Raw genomic sequence first — 19764 nt, 5'->3', positions numbered from 1 at the left:
CTGCCGGCCCAGCGAGGATGTCGCCCGCTACGCGGTGTTGCGGCCGTGCGACAGGTGCAGCTGCACCCGTCACGCAAAAGCAGGGTGGGGCTGAGCCTGGGGGCCCCTGCACTGCCCATGCCAAGTGCATGGGCAGTGCAGGCCCCACCCCGGGGCCCTGCGACTCCCCTTCCCACCAGCCTTTCCATGACGGTCTCTACCGCCATGGACAGGCTGGCGGGAAGGGGAGTCATAATCCCCAGGGCAGCGCTGCAAGCAGAGCTGCCCTGGTGGATTATGACCGCCGGGATAACGATGGCGGGAAACCGCTGGTCCCGGCTCTGCGACCGTGGCGCTACCGCCACAGTCATAATATGGCGATTTGTACTGCCAGCCTGTTTGCGGTACAATCGCCAAAACAACCCTGGTGGTCTTTGACCGCCAGCGTTGTAATGAGGGCTATATTCTGTAAACACACCCAAGCGTTAATTATCTAATTGACGCATGCATTTTGTCATCCCCTTTCCCTCCCTTTCCATCCTTACATGTGCGTGTGCATTTGGTGTACACCAGGACGCTGGTTTAGAATGTTGATGTTAAGCAGGAGGGCAGGGAAATGTTAACAGCATTCTGTGAGGCACTGGCAACTAATAAAGACATGTCTCCCTCACACTCTTGCCTCACCGTTATTACACACAGTTTAACACTAGGCCTGGGCAGAATTCTCAGAGTTTTGCTCTGTGGCCTTCTGTGGCGTTACTAAACAATTGTGCGATAAATCCACAGAGTTGCACGAACGGGCAGAAAAAATACTTGTCCAGCTCTTCATGCTGTTTTTCATACTGGTAGCACATTTCACGCTGAAAATCAGCGCTAATGGCACCATGTCATGCTCATGGGTGTGGCCATTTTCTTTTACCTGCTTCCTCTGCTGTTCTCTGCAAGGTGCTGGGTCTACTTTTATATATGTTTCAATCTGTGCCAATCCTCCCCATCCTACTGATCCTCCCTCATTTACTTTTTTTTTCAGTGTGTTTTTCTGTGTGTGTAATTTAGTTTTTTTGTTTTCTTTTTAAACTTTTTTGTAACTTTCTGTACTTTTTTTTGTTTTCCCTTTCCTTCCTCGTGCTCCACTTTCTAGTTCTTTCTTTCTGCTTTGTGTTGCTGTCCTTTTTTTTACACCCAGCCCAATGGCAGAGGAGCAAGAAGCAGTAAGTGGCGGCACTGCTTGCCACACACCCTGTGGGAGCCAGTGCCACTCAGGGGTTCAGCCCCATCCTATTTATACTGAGGTGGTACATCCTGCGGGAGCGTCGGCTGCAGTGGGGGATAGTGCATCAGTGCATGTGGCACAGTGCCACTCAGGGGTTCAGCCCCATCCTATTTATACTGAGGTGGTACATCCTGCGGCAGCGTCGGCTGCGTTGGGGGATAGTGCAGCAGTGCATGTGGCACAGCACAGGGTTGCAGCACGACACAGAAGCAGATGCACCGCTGAGCAGACATCATTAAATGTGAACAGGACCTGCTTAGCCTGCTCGGTATTGAGGTTGCATGGCTCTGTGAGTAATAGTTATTTTTTTTTTAAATTCTATTGTTTTTCAAATAGCGTGCTGCTCCATCTCAGATGTAAGTTAAGTTTACATTGCAAACAGTAGCTTATGATGCAGCTTGAGCTAGCCAGGTGCTCGACACCACTCACCCAGCTCTCGCTTGAGCTGAATATTTAAGAACTAAGATATTAGTATAGCATGGAATTAGCATTCTCTGTGCCTTTCTTTCTGTAGCTCATGCAGTCCTAATCTGCTAGTGATGTGTAGTTTGCATTGAGAAGGGGGAATGAGCTGGCCCACTCAAAGGAGGTGAAGAAGCAAATATCCTTCATTGTGATGCCTTAGTAGTTCAAAATGTAGTTTACGAAATTAGGAATAGGGCTTAGGTTTAGGAAATTAGGACTAGGCAAGAGGCTATCTGATTTAGAAAAGTACAATGCTACTGCATCTGCCAATATTTTTTAGATATTAACTGTACCACTAATCATTTTTTATCTTCTTTATGTCTTGCATCAGCACCCAAGGGCAAGAAGGCATCACAGGAACAAGGTGAAGGGGCTGCGACCAGCTCTGGGGCAGGTGGAACCTCCATCAGCTCTGTGGCCATGGCACATGGTTCTTCTGGCCCCATTAAGTCCTGTTATTTCTAGGTAACCTTTACCTCTCCCCACTAGTAAAAAAAAAAATCCTTGTGTATTTTTTTATATTGTCTCATTTTTTCCAACTCTTCTAGCTAATGTTTGTTAAATTCTTGTTATCCCTGCATTATCTAATTTTTCTATATGTCTGGTTTCTGTAGCTGACTTCTGCCTCTCTGTACCTTTCTTTTGCTCTTTTAGTATGCTTTCCCTTTCCCCTTTGATGTCTCGTGGTACTGTAAGACTAAGAGCACATATTTTGGTATTGTGACTATGGCAGTCCCAAGTAAGCTAGTTATTATATAAACACCACATGTTTAAAATGGATGATTTTTTTTTTAGTCACACAGACTACCAGGGCTAGCACCAGCACCAGTGCAATGGATGAGGACCAGGAGGTTGGAGGGGTAGAGTTCTCAGTGATGGCAGGGACAAGTGATGGTGGTAAGTCACATTGCTTGTTTGCTAACAAATTAAATATACCGTACTTGTTAAGCGAGGCAGATATCCCAGCCATCATCATCACCTCCCTGCTCACAGCATTTAGCCACCCGTGACCTAACTGCAGCATGGTTTGATTTGTCACTGCTGTGCTGGCTGTGCAATATGCGTCTGCTTCAGTTAATATGGCATTATGAAGTTTTCAATGCAGTCACAAACTGAAGACATGGTGCATTTCCCAGTGCCCACTCAGTCACTTCCTACTAGTAATCATTTCTTTATTCTTTCCTAAGTTCTGTCCTAGCCTACCAAAAATTGAAAAATCCATTCTTGGCATGTGCCGCATTTTTCTGGCCAAGTGATTTATGTATATATATTTCATGGCTTCCATGACAGATTTACACCTGTTCAAATGTTTCCCTTTCCTCATTCATCAAGTACAGTGGCTGACTAAGCAAAAGATTAGCACACAATGATTAGTGGCATCCCACTATTCAATAGAAAAACAAAACCTCTACTTACCTTAATCCCTCTTACGTACCTTGCAGTAGAGTAACTCTCCTTACTGACAAGTGAAGGTATTTGTTGAAAATAATTTGTGATGGAGGCTGAGGCCAGGGAGTAAAGTGGGACTAGGTGCCTGATTTAGAGTTTGGTGTATGAAATACTCTGTGACGAACGTGCCAAATAAAATATATATCATGTTCCCTTCCCTGTACTGCAGTGTATTGTTTTGTCCACTGTCTCCTTACAGCACACGGGATATCCACGTTATACGTGAAGTGTGTTATATTATTATTATTATTATTCATCTATCTCTTTGAAGTCAGGGTAGAATTGAAAGGTGGTCGGAGAATAGCAGGACCCTTAGAATTAAAGTGATATAGAACAGATGCCCCAAAAACATGCTGCAGACTGCAGAAAGTAGCACATTTCACGCAAGCATGCCTCAAATAATGTTGCAAAAAAAGAATACTATTAATTGTGCTGTATGTACAACTTACTCTTTATTAAGAGGTATTTTTTCTTCTTGCAAAGCATCTGTTTAGTTTTTGCCATGAAATCCATTAAATATAAAACATTCAATTTTATTCTCGTGGTATCGGTAGTCTGGCTTAATTCCTTGTAGTCAGTGCTTTATGTGATACATGTGTGGTGAAAACATGGCCCTGTGACTAACCACATAAAAAATGCAAATGACCCTAGAGGACCTGCAATGTTCTGCTACTGTGCCACTACAAAAACAAGTGCTCACACTGAGCATTATTTTCAGTTTGTGTTTTTTACTTTTTTCTTTCTTGATATAGGTACCCCTGCTGGTCCACCATCATGGCAGAAAATAGCCACCCGGCTGTGGTGCCACTGGATGGAGGCCATCCAGGCCGAATATCGCTGGCTGGTGGCTCTGGAGGAGGACGAAGTGGAGGCATATGCCACTTCCCCCAGTAAATCTGGCCAGCCTCCAGCACCTTCATCCCAGCAACAAGATCGTCAGCACCGTCAACAGCCAGGATCCATTACTGCTGCCCCCCTCCTCATCATCATCCACAGACTGCCTTGTCTTGTGCTTTTCTGTGTAGAGGTGTCACGCCTCTGCACCTGGCTAACGGCCCTCTGAGGCCTTTTTGTAATATATTTTCTTTGGTGGGAGGGCATTTTGTTGTGAGTGGAGAGACTGGGAATCGGGGAGCGCAGTTGGGACAACAACCTTTGATTTTGGATTATTAGTTTGGACATTGGGGAGATTTATTTACTTATGTGGAGAAAACAGTGGGCCTGTTGTGGCTGGAAAAGTGGGTGTTATTTGTAAAGAAAATAAATGAGTAGTTTGTTTATCTGACGGCAATTTGTCGTATGTTTTAGCACTGCTTTTTGCACAGTCTGGGCTTTCCAGTGACAAGAAGCTGCCTTCTGAACAGTCACATGCTGTACATCAACTTTTACCCCTAGCCATTCCCTTGCTGATTCTGAAGTTCCTTGCCATATGCTTATTTGATAGGTCATTTACTTTACTAATTCCCAAACAATACCCCGCTTCCAGGGTGGGAACAACACAACACAGACTACGCCTGTCTTATTGCTTGAGTGTGTCAACTTTTGCCACTTTTGCAGCACCAAGACGCTTATCAAAATGCATACTAGTTAGTTATACCTTTGTCTTACTGCTCTCTGTGACTATATTGACCACTAGAGGGGTATGCCTATGCCTATTGTGTATTGCCTTCAACATATATATAAAAAAATCTAATCTTCAGTAGAAGTTACTAAGTAAACTAGTTCACTTCAATTCTTAGTTATCTTACCTGAATATATGAAGTGATGGCTGCTACTGCTCTCAATCTTCCAAATCCTTATTGCAGGGTTTCCCAATGTGCCTTCTTAATGGTAGTGGTACTAGTAGCAAGGAAGAATCACAAGCAAGGCTACACTCCTACCTTTGGTGAACTCAAACTGTAGGTTTATTCAGACGGAGTATTATTCATCACGGGCACCTAGATTGAAAGACAATACAGACTTAATTGGTGATTTATATCATAACTCATCAAAGACAGAGACCAGACTACCACCATGACACAAAGACCTGATATTATTACAAAATCTAGCAGAAGTAACTTTTGAGAAATAGGGAACAAGTATTTAATTAACTTAGGAAATCCTCAATCCAGGAGGCGTGGACTCAAGACAGAAGACGGTTGCAACTTTTAGCAACACAAAGCTGGAAACATGATATTGATGAATGATGTCATATCACATATGTATCCCTTTTATGCATGGGTGTGTAATTGGGGCTGCAGTGACTATTGCTCATGTAAGAGAAGATCCTACAGTGAGTCGGTGTCGCTTTCACCACATCCGCCCCTCCAGGTGTGTGATCCATTTATGTTGTAAATTCATAAGTCACACCTCACATGCATCACATAGACTGGAGGAAGAGGGATAGGGGTTTGAATAATGGATGGTAATGGATAGTTGAGAAAAGGTGTGACAAACACTACACAATGACAATAGTCATCCGGTTGATGAGCGGCACAACATCATCAACAAATCTGTTGTGTAATGTAAAGAAGGAATGACATTTCAATTACATGCATTGCAAAAACAGTCCTTCAGCCTCAGAGACCTAAATTATTATATATCTAAATGGTTTGAAAAATACACATAATGGAGGAGTAAACCCACACAGTTCTAAAATTATGATTGTTAAAACAAAAATGATTGGTCGGTGCAGCTGCATTCTTCTTGGAATTTCTGAAATGTCTGGTTTGGGTGGCTGGCTGAACTGGCCTGGTAAGGTTAGCGGAGTGTTGTGTAGCTTTTCCCTTTTGTGCAGAAGAGAAGCCTGTGGATTGTAAAACAGTAACAATACTGTAGCATCGATGGGGAAGGACAGAAGTCCAAGAAGCAGAGCAAGAACATAGGCTACAGCAATCATTCATGATGACTCATTTGTGATTATGTGAGAAGTGAGAGCAATTTTACAGTCAATCCCAGACAAGTAGCTGCATGTGCCTGGCTAATCAATCTCACAACTGTCATAACATTTAGCAGAGTGCCCCCCCATCAAGTGATGTTGATGATGTGACATTATCAAATGTCTGTCTCCAGTAACAGCCCCCGACCACAACCACATAATAGAGATGCTTGACATTTATTTGAGCCAGCGCCCTACTCAGCATTTCCCAAATCAAGGCAACTCTCTCCAGTCCACAGGGTTGAGTAGGCCTCTTACAGTCATCATCATGTTGGTTAGGTTTACCTTTGAAGTAGATAACTTCTTTCTTCTGGCTGTTTGTGGTAATCCCATCCTAAATACTGATTCCGAGTAATGAATCAGTCTGACTGCCAACCCAAATGAGATTGAGGGAGGGAGACCTGTAGTGCACTGCTGTTGATGAACAAGAAGAGCAAAAGAATGTAAGCATTTTATATAGATTTGTATTGATTAACTAAACTGACGGGTCTGGTCTCTGAAGAACCAGAAAAAAGTACAGCAAGAATTGGACCATGCAAGTAAATCTAGCTAAGTGGGAAAAGGCCCATCATCTTCAGGAAAAATCACCCATCAGTCCCCAAACATTACAAATCATCAATATCAAGTTTACAAATTAGTTAAACCCCGTCACTGTCAGGAATCCCCAAGGTGCCTCCTGCATTATCTGTCAGCATCCCCATGGATTAGGGTTAAATCATATCTTTGTTCTTGGTTAAACCTTCATGTTTCTAAGTAAACATAATGTGCTGTGTTACAAAATTGGTTGTATCAATGCTTGTTTTACCAATGCTTGTCTGCTAATGTGAGCAGGTGTAGACAAGTGCTTCTAATTGGGTGTGGTGTAGACATGTGCTTCTAATTGGGTGTGGTGACTCATCCACATGTGGAAACTCAAATGCTTTCCTGATTGCTATTTATAGCCAGAGTGAAGCATGCCTCCCTGCTTGGCTTTGTTTTGCTTCCTGATCTCAGCATCTGATTAGGCAGTCCAGCCCCTGCTGTCATCCTCATATTCAGGACTTTTGAGGCAATTCTTTTCTTCGTTCCTGTACCAGCTGACACCAGGCATTCCTCCCGCACTCCGGAAAAGACTGCAGATTAGTGACTAGTATTCTCCAGGGAGTTTGTTCTTTGAGCGCCGCTCGTGTATTTCAGACCTCGTATTTTGGCAGAGTGCTTATCTTGAAAAGACAAATGCATTTCTGAACATTCTACATTGTTATTGTAGTTACTTGCCTAAATGTGCTTCAGGAAATCTGCTTGAGCTCAAGTACTACAAAAAGTGACAGTGCAATTTTAAAAGAGACTTTTCTTTCTCTAATAGCATAACTCTTGGATTTAAAATGTGTCATTTATGCCTGTGTTTCAGGTTTGAGGAATTTGATTTTGAAGGGTTTTCACACACACAGTGAAACCAAACCAAACTGTGCCACCCTAAATGTTTAAATCCAGAGTGAACATTTGTATTTCTTGGATTATTTTTGTTCCTTTTAGTTTATCCCTATGCATGCAGGAAAGTTATATGTGATAGAATTAATGCCCTTGTTTGTCTTTCTTGTGCACAATAAGTGCAACCACAGTTCTAATTGTAGTGTGCAACAGTGAATCTCTGTGAAGCCAGCCCTAGTGTCGCAGTACTTATTGTTATGGTACTCAGTTTGGGGTTTTAGTAATGCAGTGTTAGTAATTGTGCCAACAGTTATTATTATCCAAGAAAAGTGCTGGAGCATCCCGGTGTTCTTCTACCGCTCCTGTGCCCAGAGAGATTCAGTTTCAAGGAAGTTGAGTGCACTAACTCAACTATCACTCTGTCAACAACGACCTGCCCCCGAAGATACAGGGTGCCTGGCTGGACCGGCAAGACGTGGCAGTGTTTTGTCTCTTTCTCTTCCACTTCACCCTTCCTTTTAGGACACCTACTGGGGTTTCTGTATCCACCAGGAAGTGCCGAGAGGAGTTCCAGGAGGTCGGGGGCATACCATCACCATCGCCCCTGCAGACATCTTGCTTTTCAGGTGAGTGGCCCCGTCTCGACAGTCACTGTCTGCCACCACATGAATCGTCATTACTCAAACTCACTCAATAATATATTACTCATTGGTGCAGTACTTACCTACCTGTTCCAATCCAAGCACAGTGGTATAAAATTGCTGTACTGTAATTTGTATCTACTCCTGTCCTAGGGAAGCAACAAATTGGCAGTATTGTAAATTAATGATCTTTATTGGGTCAGCCATGCTAGGGAATGAAAAAAATGGATAGACATGAAATGGAGGTAGGCATTATCTCCAATGTCCTTGGAGGGAATGGGGAGGCTTCATCACTGCACATTGGTTCAATGGGGAGGCTTCATCACTGCACATTGGTTCAACTCCAATCCGGCCATTCATGTGAATAAATGGTGGGGATGCAGAAGTCAGACATAAAATAATGTTCCTTTATTTATATCCATTTTTTTTTTTTGCAAAGCAGTCTGACCATTAATCTGAAAGTTCTATGGTGCCCTACACAGTCAGGGAAGTAGTCTATCCTCAAACTCAGGTAGTTCACCCAGAATTTGGTCACATAACACACTTGGGTCAGACCAATTACCCTCATCCTCCTTCTGTGGTGTTTCAGGAACAGTATAATTGTGTGCTATGAAGTGGTGATTCATTTTAATCATGCTAATGTGAGCAGGTGTAGAGAGAGGCTGGTCCTTCTAACTGTGCCAACTGCATTGAATATACATTCACCAGACACACTGGATACTGGACTAGTCAGATACTTTATTGCCAGACTGCTGAGTTCTGGCAATTGGTGAATCTTCCTATGCCATCCAGATACTCTTGGACCATCCTCTGAATGGTCATTGGTGCTGCCACTTGCTTGGCCACTGTTGCCTTTGCCTCTGCACTCGACTTAAGCCCTGCCACTTGAAACTAAGCCATTGCACATGTTGGGCCTGATTCTTCTGTTGCTTGTGTTTCTGCTGGTGCTGTTGCTGGTGTTGTCTGCTGTAAGGCAATTACACTGCCCTCTATGGAGGTTGAAGGCTGTAAGTCCAAACTTCTGCCCGGGACTCTAACTTCAAGCTATTCCTCTTCCAGGTCTCTCGCTTTCTCAACAATCCACGTCTTATCTAGTAAAACATCCCCTTCTGAAGAAGGAATGCAAGAGGGCAGTATTTTTGTACCATAGATCAAATATTGTGTACAGATATGCTCTTCGGAGGACACAATCTCTCTTTGTAGCCTTGGATTAACAACCAAGCGAAGTATTAAGCTCTCAACCAATGCATGCACTTCTCCATTGTCATTCACACCTTTACTATGTCAAGCATATTGACAACACTACAGGTACAATAATTCTTGCAAAGCACTATATAATCACTTGTAGAGAACAATCCGCCTATGCGACCAGGTCATATTATTAGTCATCATTAAAATTGGTTCTGTAGCAGATGCAACAAAGAGATGGCTTACCTCATGACACTGTTCTCCCTGCTGGCTTCTCATGTGAAAACCTCAAAAGAAAGTAGCATTTGTATCAGGCATTTGACTAGGGTCCACTGGTCCACCTCATGGTAATGCTTTTCTCAGTTAAATCCCCTTCTCGTTGAAGAACATAGTCAGTGATCGATTTGTACCGCCCAACCAAAAGTTGCAACATGTAGTAGGTTGAGTTCCAACTTGTTTGCAACTCCTGCATGAGGTCTTTAACCGGTACTCAATTAGCACTCTGAATGATTTTACATTTCTTCCAGGCTTTGAGAGAATGACCACAATGTGTGCACATTCTTCTGGAGGTGGTCAGTATGTTGCTATGTCTTCTTTTCTGAGAAAGTCCTGCACAAACAGGTTTATGCATTGCACCAAACACAGGACACAGAAATATCTACCATCTGCCATGGCCTTGATTATATTACTGTCATTGTCCGTGGCAACAAATTCAATTCTGAGACTTCTGGTTCACAGCCATTCAAACACCTTGCTTTTAAAGATGCAACTGCATGGGATTTCTTTATGGCAAACATTGCTACTGTTACATGCTGCTGAACGCCCTTAAAAGTTTCTTCAACACTGAGACTTGCAGATAGCTGTTGTCTAACCCCGACAAAAGAGATCCAGTGGGCAGTGATACATATGTAATCAGTTGCTTGACAACAGGTTCAAATGTCTGTTGTCAGGTGGATAGTGTGAGCAGCACTCTGACTCTGCTGCAAAGATTCTCCAACCAATTGCAGCACATTGTGATGGAGCGATAGAACCAGCTGGGAACCTTCTATTTTGGGCAGGTAGCCACCACAAATTCTAATCATCCCACTCCTCCACAAAAGAAAAATGGAGGAGGGCCTTTACTAACATTTTAGCCAGCTTCCCCTTGTAGAAACGAGCTGTTGGGTTGTAACTTTTATAGGGCCCCTCCTGCCTAAATATGCCCAAAATAGTAGTTTGCATTTGTTTCTTTTGTGGTGCCATTGATGCAGGTGAGTTCTGGAGAGAACCAGGAGGTGGTAGACTAATTGTGCATTTTGGGTAGGTGTCACTGTATGTGGTGTCTCCATCTCAGTCTTGTGCTATTTCAAAGTTGTTGATGTGGGTGATGGTCACCTGCGTCAGGATGCTTGTTTCTGGTCCAAGAAGGACCTGGCCTGGCAGTTCGGGCTGGAACATTCCCATGGGGAACAGGGTCAAGACAGATTTGCATATGGCTGGGTACAAACTGGAATGGCATGGCAAGCAAAAAAAACTGATGGATTAAACCCATATCTATAACTGGGGGTGAATGTTTGATTTATTCCACATTCTGTCCAACATCTGTTCTTTTTGCATTTGTTGCCCTAAGGGGGCAGGGTATGTCCAGAAGTGGGTCCTGTGCTTGCTATGCCACCAGATTCAAGCTAATCTGGCCGAGGAGGGGTGAATACCCTGAAACCAGTCTCAGGATGCTTGATTCTGGTCCAGGGATGACCTGGCCTGGCAGTTCGGGCTAGCCTGTTTCCATGAGGAACAGGGTCAAGACTGATTTGCATACGGCTGGGTCCAAATTGGAATGGCATGGCAAGCAAAACAACTGATGTATTAAACCCAGATCTGTGACTGGGATGAATGTTTGATTTGTTCTACATTCCGTCCATCATCTGTTATTTTTGCATGTTGTAGGTGCTAGTTAAGTGGGTGGCCCAATAAGTGCTGCAGGTCCACTGGTAGCATTTAATTTGCCAGCCCTGGATATGTTTAGGACCACTTTACTAGGGATCTACAAGTAAATAAAGTATGCCACTTGGGTGTTAGCCAATTGTACCATGTTTAGAGGAATGAGCACAAGCACATTAGTGCTGGTTAGCAGTAGTAAAGTGCACAGAGTCCTGAACACCAACCAAAATGGGTTCAGAAAACAGGAGGGGTGAAGACAAAAGGTTTTGGGGTGACTCTAAAGAGAGGACCAATGGTGAGCATTATTGGAATATTAACTGCATCATTTGTGTTGTTATGCGCTCATGGTATGTGATCATAAATCCTAGGCAATTGAAGCAGATTCAGTCCATGTGAAGCATTTCTACATTTGAGTACTTGATAAAAATGACAAGCTGGTGTTTGGGGAAGGCATATTTACTAAAACTGAATACTGGCATTTTGCAGGGAAAATGTATGTTTCCTTTAGAGAAGAGATTTGGGAAACTGGGTCCGTTTGCCCAGAATAGAACAGGTGTTTGATAGAAGAATATTTTTATTTTCAGATAAAGACATGTTTATGAAGATAAAAGGGTTTTGCTTCCGAAACCTATTTAGAGCTCATAGTTGAATGGTTAAGTAATTCAAGCTGGGAAGATTTAATACTGTGCCAGACAGTGTGTGTCCTGCTTCAACTATTTCTTTGGTCATGCAGAGGCATTTTATATTGATAAGGCTTTTCCTGCCATTTCGGCTGGTAATTCCAGCTAAGAGATTTAGGTAGTCCCTAGTGTAATGTTAATAAATGTGATCAGTATAGTACAATGATAAAATGTGTTAGTAGCTCAGCATCAATTTCTTTGTGCAAAGTAGCTCTCATTATAGAAGAGGTTGGAGGCCCCTGAGCTACAGCATGAGCGCTTGTCAGGTGTAACTGACCAATTCTGGGTAATAAGAAGCAGCACAGGTACAAAGCTGTCTGATAATATTTTGTCTTTTCCTGTCACTGCTTCGTAGTTGTTGTGGCTCCCTCTCACTCTAGTTCATTACCTGGCTCTGCACTTTTCCCTTTATCAGTTCTTCCCAGTTACTGCCTGTTTATGGTATTAGCTGGTCTGCTTACATATGCAGTTGGGTATTCTGTGATCTTCTTCCTTTCTACACAGATCTTTCTCCTACTTTGCATTCGCCTCAGAGCCATGGGGTTCATTTTCAGTGACCTGGATGATGAGGGGACTTGTAACTGCTACTGAAGCCTTGGTGAGCAGTAAGCAGATACACATTTCGATCTGGCTGTTTTGCCTGTTCCCAATTTGGTACTACTCCATTAATGTTTAACATATCTGTGTTAAATAGCTCATCGTCATGAGTGTTCTCACCCCCACCCTCCTGTGAGATGCCACTGACGAGATGGGTCAGCTCTCGGACCAAACTCTGGTGTTTTACCCCTTTCCCATTTTTTCCGGTTTTTACGTAATAAGATTCTACAGCTATTGTAGTGTTAGCGCGTCAGACCTTAATAAGTATACTTACAAGGGGACGCAAATAGGTCGATGAACCTTTTGACTCGCAATTAAGAAGTTCTTACCATAGCTCCAGCACATAATCAATAATCAATACACAATAATCAACAATCAATAGTAATCAATAAAATCAATAATCAGTGGAGTCAGTAAATATCACGCACCACGACCTTTCAGATATGAATAACCACACATTTAGTACTCTGTCTTGGAAATTCCATTTGAATTTTAAGTTTCAACAACTGGCAAGAAATGTTGAGGCAATCTTTCGCTTTGCCCGCAGATTAGGGCATAGACTGGTCCACCAGATCCTCACGCTCTACAACTCTAAATGTGTTTCGGCGGCGATTTATGGGGGTGGCCTTTGGGGATATACCAGTCCAAGCATTTTACAGCTTGCAGAGAATAAATTCCTTCATCAGTTACTTATGGTACCTAAGAACATAGCGAACATTTTATGCCATGAGGAACTGGGAATCCGCTACATTACAGATTTGATAGATATTGCCCCACTTTTGCTATGGATAAAAGTATGGTCAAATCCGGTGGCTACTTTAACACACGATTGTGTAAAAGATTGTATTTCACTAACAAACTGTAACAAAATTCCATGGCTAAATTTTGTTCACAATGGCTTCCGAAACTTGGATTTGGAGTATATGTATTTTAAACCAGAGCTCCTGCCAGCTAATGCGAAAGAAATTGTTAAACTTCGACATAAAGAGCATGTTATGAATCTTAGATACCAAGTGGCAGAGAAATTTAGCTCTTTTAATTCATACATACAAATTCTATCATCAGATTTGCTAGAACCTTATTTTGTTTGGTTCCCGACCCCTTCTTTATACTCTTTACTCGTACTTTTTAGACTTAATCTGATCCATTTTAGAGTGGCGTTCCCGATAAAATGTGTGTGGGAAAAAACACTACCGCCATGCCCTTGTGATAACTTTTCGAAACAAAGTACTTGCCACTTTATTTTATTCTGTAAACTTTACTCAGTTCCCAGGAAATCCTTTTTATTACCCATTTTGCGTAACTTGCACACTTCTTCCTACAAAGAATGATTGACTGGCATCCAAAGCCTCTCATCCAAACAAATCTGCATTTCTATTCTTAGTTTTATTATATCCGCAATCACCATTAGAAACCGATATGAACTGGTAATGTGACTATTTATTAAGAGAAACTAGGCATTGTCTTATTACTATATTGTCTTATCATTATATACGCTTTTATAAGTATTTATTATCTTATACTGTTTTAGTAAGCTAGGGCGGTAAGCTTAGACTTAATAGATTTGCTTTTTATGAATGCCATAAGTACTGTATTTTATTATGTCTTTTATGTATGTATGTATACTTTTATGGCTAAACGCCGAATAAAGTTATTTTGACTGACTGACTGACACACATTTAGTAAAAGTTTAGTAAGTTTATTTCCCTATATTAACAATGCTAAGATAATGTAGATTAGTCTCAATATCAAATGAAACACGTACAAAAACAACACTGGTTGTCCAAAGTGGCAGAACAAACGCAATCTAATCAAGGCTTGAACTATGACACATTCTAAGGTTACAATGCAAATCAATAACAGTCAGCTGCGACAAAGTTAAAATACATGGAATTCAGCAAGGTAATTCATCAAGCATTAGTCCCTGTGATCGTCAATCATTTGTGAGGGCCCTTAACTAATGTCCGATTAGCATCAGCATGTTGGGCTTCATGCAAAACAATTTAGAAACAAATTTGGAAAACATTTGACTATGATTCTACCACAATACCGCAGTTGGTACCTAGAAAGAAAAAGCAAAATATGCATAACAGTCACAGTTTATCATTTTATACCTATCCTCGGTATGGGTCAGCAAAGCAAAATCAGTCTTCGTCCTCAGGTCATAAGTCGATCAGCAAGCATCGGGCTCTCAGTCAGGGAATATGAGCCCAATGTAGCAATTAATGTCTTTCAACTAAAATCTCGAATCTCTCCTAAAGTTATTCTCTCAAAATCTGAATATTGTTGCAGCTTCAGCTCCAGTCAGTATCTTCATTGTTCTTGTCCTCGGAAAGTCAGTCTCACACACATTACACATAAAATGTTGCAGTAGCAAGAACATCATCTCCTAGCAGTCGGTCCTCACGAAAAGCTTCTGTTAAGCACATTTAGCAAGAGAATGGACATTTCACAATTTAATTCACTTGGTTAGCATTTTTATTAAACGCTAAGAAATACAGCTTCAGCATGAGGCCTGGCAAAATAGGCCAAGACACTCGCTAAGTTAAGGCCTACCTCGCTAAGGTTACTTTGTAACCCTTAGTATGACATATTACTGCATTAGTCTAGTACATATTCGATGTTTCATAAGTATTAATCATTAATTAGTAAATTTCGTGAACATTGGTGGCCATTCTTCGATGTCACATTTTCAAATGAGTGCATTATTTTTCTACGTTAATTCATTTTCTACATAAACTCATTATTCAAAATAAATAAACGCTACTTAATAATTTCTAATTAAAACACCTGCGCTAGCAGTAGCCTGATCTATTTGTGGAGCATTGGGACTCTCGGCTAGTTCTCCTGAATTCTAGCAACTCTTAGTAAGTACACACCCTTGAGTTAATAATTGAAAATAACAATTCTAGTCAAATCTCAAAGACATTTCATCTTTGAATGGTGTCCTGCCATGTTGGAGACCTGATGAAAGGGCAGCAGTTAATGAATCTAGTTTTCTGAACGGTATGGGGGAAAGTATTTGGAGCTTCCTTGAGGCAGTTTCTCAACTTTTATAAATGAAAAGTTGTAAGCAGGACCAGGTTCGCAAAACACACATTTCAGGTAGACATCAGGAGTTAGCTGCTGAAGAAAAGGAATCGCAATGTATAGACTGCAGCACCTCCATCTTCATAATGGTCTATTTTTCTGCTTGCCCTACCAACGGATGCCCTACTAACCCATGAGCTAGTTCTGCGTCTTCAATTCAAGACCATACTAAAAACTAAAACAAACACACTTGCATTCCAGTCATCACATTGGTAAACACTGGCACATTTCATACCAAATCTCCCTAAGTGACGGATCATGAGTGTGACATTTGCTCTCATGTCAATCTGCAAGTGCTCAGTTTGTAAAAACACATAAATGTTTAAAATATCTTTTTGAGACTGGTGCATTAACAAAAGAGAGAATCAAAAACTGCACTGTATTTTTGATGGTACATTAATAAATGTAAAAATAATTTAATATAGATACGTGTAGATGAACGGACAATATGGTGTAACATTAAAAGCAATCTGCTCCCTTAACTATGGACGGATAGCCTTTGGTAAGTGGTAGCAGAATTCTCAAAATAGCCCATATCTGTAGCACGGTCCAAACATACTTTTATGTCAGGGTATCAGTGCTGTAATTTGAATCTGGAGCATATAGGAAATATTATTTGGAATTATCCAAAGAACTATGGAGCAAATTATTTGTAAATATGATCTTTAACAAACATCTAAGAATTGTGCTTTTGTCGTCCTCTCCTACATGCTCGCCATGCCTGCACAAGTAAAGCAATTAATGCGCTGGGCCGAAGATTATCAGATAGTCCACAGAAACGAGTCACATTTTTGAGCTCGTTTAATTACCATTAGTAAAGAGACTGAGAATTATAATCACGAAGCGCCTTGTTCTGTTAATAAGAAATGACATATTATATCCCAGTACCTTGTTCCAAGTGAATGAGTACTTGGTTTATTAGTTGTAAAAGTCTGATTATAGCTGCTTTGCTTAAAAAACAGGAACAGAGCATATTATGTCTTCATATTACATGTTCGATCTTTCCTACACGAATCATATTTTGCAGAGAAAACTGGAACGTTGTTAATTTGGTTACAGGGCGGATTTAGACAACTAATCATTGTATTATCATTCCAGAACATTAATATTGTGAAAAGTCTTTCAAGCCTTGTCTCGTATGGTGCCAGTTGAAAACAACAATGTGATTATGAAATTTACATTAATCTATCAACAAAGAACAATTACAATGTCATTTGATATTTCCAAAGTGCCTTTTAATGCTGCTGTCGAGAATGGCTTTCCTAGGAAAGAAACATGTTTCTACTGTGATTAGAGCTTGCGTGTGTAATAGTGTTGATTTTTAATTTGCAGCTTTATCTGCATCCTCCTGAGTGGCAGATGTGCCGCCTTAATAAAAGTATAAGATTGTTAATTTATGGCCGCAATGAGAGGCTGATTGCAACAGTCTATTCATATAGTTTTAAAGTCCTGTTAAATGCTCTTGCCTGTCACCTCTGGACATCATAAGCAAGGAAGGTAGGAAGATTTTAACTTAAGCTAAAAAAAAAAATCTGAAAAACTCATTGAAAAAGCAGTGTCATTTAAAAAAACAAAAAACGCTGAAATTTTCCAGTTGTACATAAATGACATAAGTATACCTTGCACCTGATAGACTGCAGATGTCATCAGTGATGTACTATGTGAGGTAATAATCAGTGCATCACAACGGTATAAGTTATAGTTATGTCATTTATTTACTACATCCTTATAACTCCACTTTAACCTTTGGGATTTTCAGTGAATTTCTATGTCTTCTAACATAAAGTAATGTCTTATTATGATGCACTTCTGGCAACCTCCTAGCCTCGCATGGCACAGGGCCTGCACAAAATCTCCACGAGCAGCCAACCCTCCAACGCACACGCTATTGGCTGTGCAGCGAGAGGGTGTTTGGCCACAGGGCCTGACTGCAGGGGCCAGGCACTGCACCCAACACTTCCGGGGGTGGGGAAGTTCCTAATAATGGGCAACCAACTATGGACCACCAGTGTCAATTCTTCCCATTTTTTTCTTTTCCTCAATCCTGCTTGAGTCTTGTGGGAGCTGGGTAAGTGGGGTGCGCTGGCTCCCGTAGAAGCTCTGTGGGAGTACACGGGCCTATTCTGGCTCCCATGGGACTCCCACAGGATTGTGGTGCTCCCATTTTCTTTTATTTATTTCTTGTAATTTGACCACAGGAGCAGTCCCTTTGAAACCCTCTTCACTACGAGGTCCAGGAGGTCAGGCTACCCCTAGCCTGCTACATGACATCTTGTTTTTATGTGCAGGACAAGAGGATACAGTCCCTGAATCCTGTAGTGGCAGCCGCAACATTTATGTTCAAGCTTTAGCCAGCCAATCCCAGGTGAGTTTCCACTGGATGGTATCACTCCCATTGGAGCAAGACCACTTTGAATATGTGATCCCGTAGGACTCCCTGGGAACTCCAGAGGGACCAAATATCTATACATTTGGAACTTTAATCAATCAAAACCTACTTATGAGACTTACACTAAATCATAAAAATCATGCTTTCTGAGTAAAGATATAGCCTTCAGACACGTTTGGTATAACTCTGTTCAGCTGTTTTCTATGTATTGTTGTCTCATGTTTCCTATGGAAAAGTGTCAGGACCCATTTTTCTTAGACTCCGCTTGACTGATCACCACAAAAGATTTTTAAAGAAGCGCCACCACTGTATTGTGTGTGTGTGTGTGTGTGTGTGTGTGTGGATGGACAATGAATTCAATTGGACTGGGTAGACAGGTAAAGGCCAAAATACAGAACAACCCTGACATCTGACAAAGGAAAGTTGGCACACAACTTTGTAGCATGTTTTCCATATATCGACATAGATGTAGATATCACTGTTTATCACCTGACAGATTTCCCCTAATAGTCAAAAAATTCAATATGATTTTACCTTACTGCACAATTTGAACCTCTTGATTCCCGGTTTCAATGAACTATATATGAAATATAGACGCTCATATGGGCAACTAAAAAATCATAGGTAACATGCAAGTTATGGTTTTCATTGCTGGTCTGCGGGGTATGGGTGGTGGTGCTGCTACCCACAACTTGTGTATTTCTGTGGTTTTAATTCAAAATCATATTTTCACTTTTATTCTGTTTTAGGTGAATTTATGAGTTAAAAAATAATAGAAAGCCAACAATAACTCCACTTCAACCTTTGCTCTTTTCAAATAATTTTGGGGGGTTGGATCATATACCTCACCCAAAAGATTTGTGCAGGCAACTTTTCACAGGAATTTGGATATTTACTGCATGGCTTAGCTTTAGGGCAGGGCATATGCCCAACCGTTCGTAGACAGCCAACCCTTGCTGCACATTGCCTTCCATCTTCATGAATCAGCATGGTTGCAAATATGGGATATTTGTCCACAGTCAGGCCTTGAATTCCTGTTCATGGAGCTATGTTTAAAAATAATAGTTCCCCATTTGATAAGAAGGTTTTTAACTCCTGAGGTCCATTTTGGTTACTATGTACCAAAGTTGGGTTATCAAACCCCTAAAAATAATAATCTGTGAATGCTTAATAATAATATCTAATAAGATGTCATACATGTGCAGTGGGGGGTGCTTTGTGTTTGTGGCAGGTTAGCAAGTTATTAGCAAATGAGCAATGTTTTGGCACCACCTCTCAAGACCGTACCCTTTGGAGATATTTGTATGAAACTTAGGGCCAGATTTACAAGGCCCTTGCTCCTCCTTGCGCCACACTAGCATGTTTTTTTACATAAATGTGACATTAAGGAGGCCATTTCCCAGCGCCATATTTGCAAAGTGGCGCATCCCTTGCACCACATTATTCCAGCGCCAGGCATAACGTATATAAAGAGGGCGTTCCCCAGTTTGGAGGCCCAGAAAAATGGCACAGTAAAATCTACAAGATTTCACTGCATTCTTTTTTCCGTCATTTTTAACCCATGCACAGGGCAGGCATTAAAGTGATGGACCCATAGTAACCTATTGGCCTCCCCAGTGCTTTTCCTGCACTAGCACCATAATTTATGGCGCTATTGCTGCAAAGTGCCACAATAGAATCCTAAATTATGACACTATTGTGGAAATGACTGCCATTGTGGGCCGTAATGTAAATACGGCACAACCATGGTGGTGTTAGGTGGGCAG

General features: G+C 41.5%; 1 long non-coding RNA gene across 2 annotated transcripts in view; it reads left to right on the top strand.

Annotated features, from left to right (window-relative positions):
• The window catches only part of LOC138268179 (uncharacterized), a 279010-nt gene extending 274608 nt beyond the window's left edge, over nucleotides 1-4402 (top strand). For both annotated transcript variants that reach the window (XR_011199950.1, XR_011199949.1), the window contains exons 4-6: nucleotides 2049-2182; nucleotides 2513-2614; nucleotides 3919-4402. This is a non-coding gene — a long non-coding RNA (uncharacterized lncRNA). The remainder of the gene's footprint in view (nucleotides 1-2048; nucleotides 2183-2512; nucleotides 2615-3918) is intronic.
• The last annotated feature ends 15362 nt before the right edge of the window (nucleotides 4403-19764 follow it).

Source organism: Pleurodeles waltl, chromosome 12 (assembly GCF_031143425.1).
Source record: "Pleurodeles waltl isolate 20211129_DDA chromosome 12, aPleWal1.hap1.20221129, whole genome shotgun sequence".
NCBI classification, from domain to species: domain Eukaryota; kingdom Metazoa; phylum Chordata; class Amphibia; order Caudata; family Salamandridae; genus Pleurodeles; species Pleurodeles waltl.
This window is presented reverse-complemented; position numbering and strand designations above follow the sequence as displayed.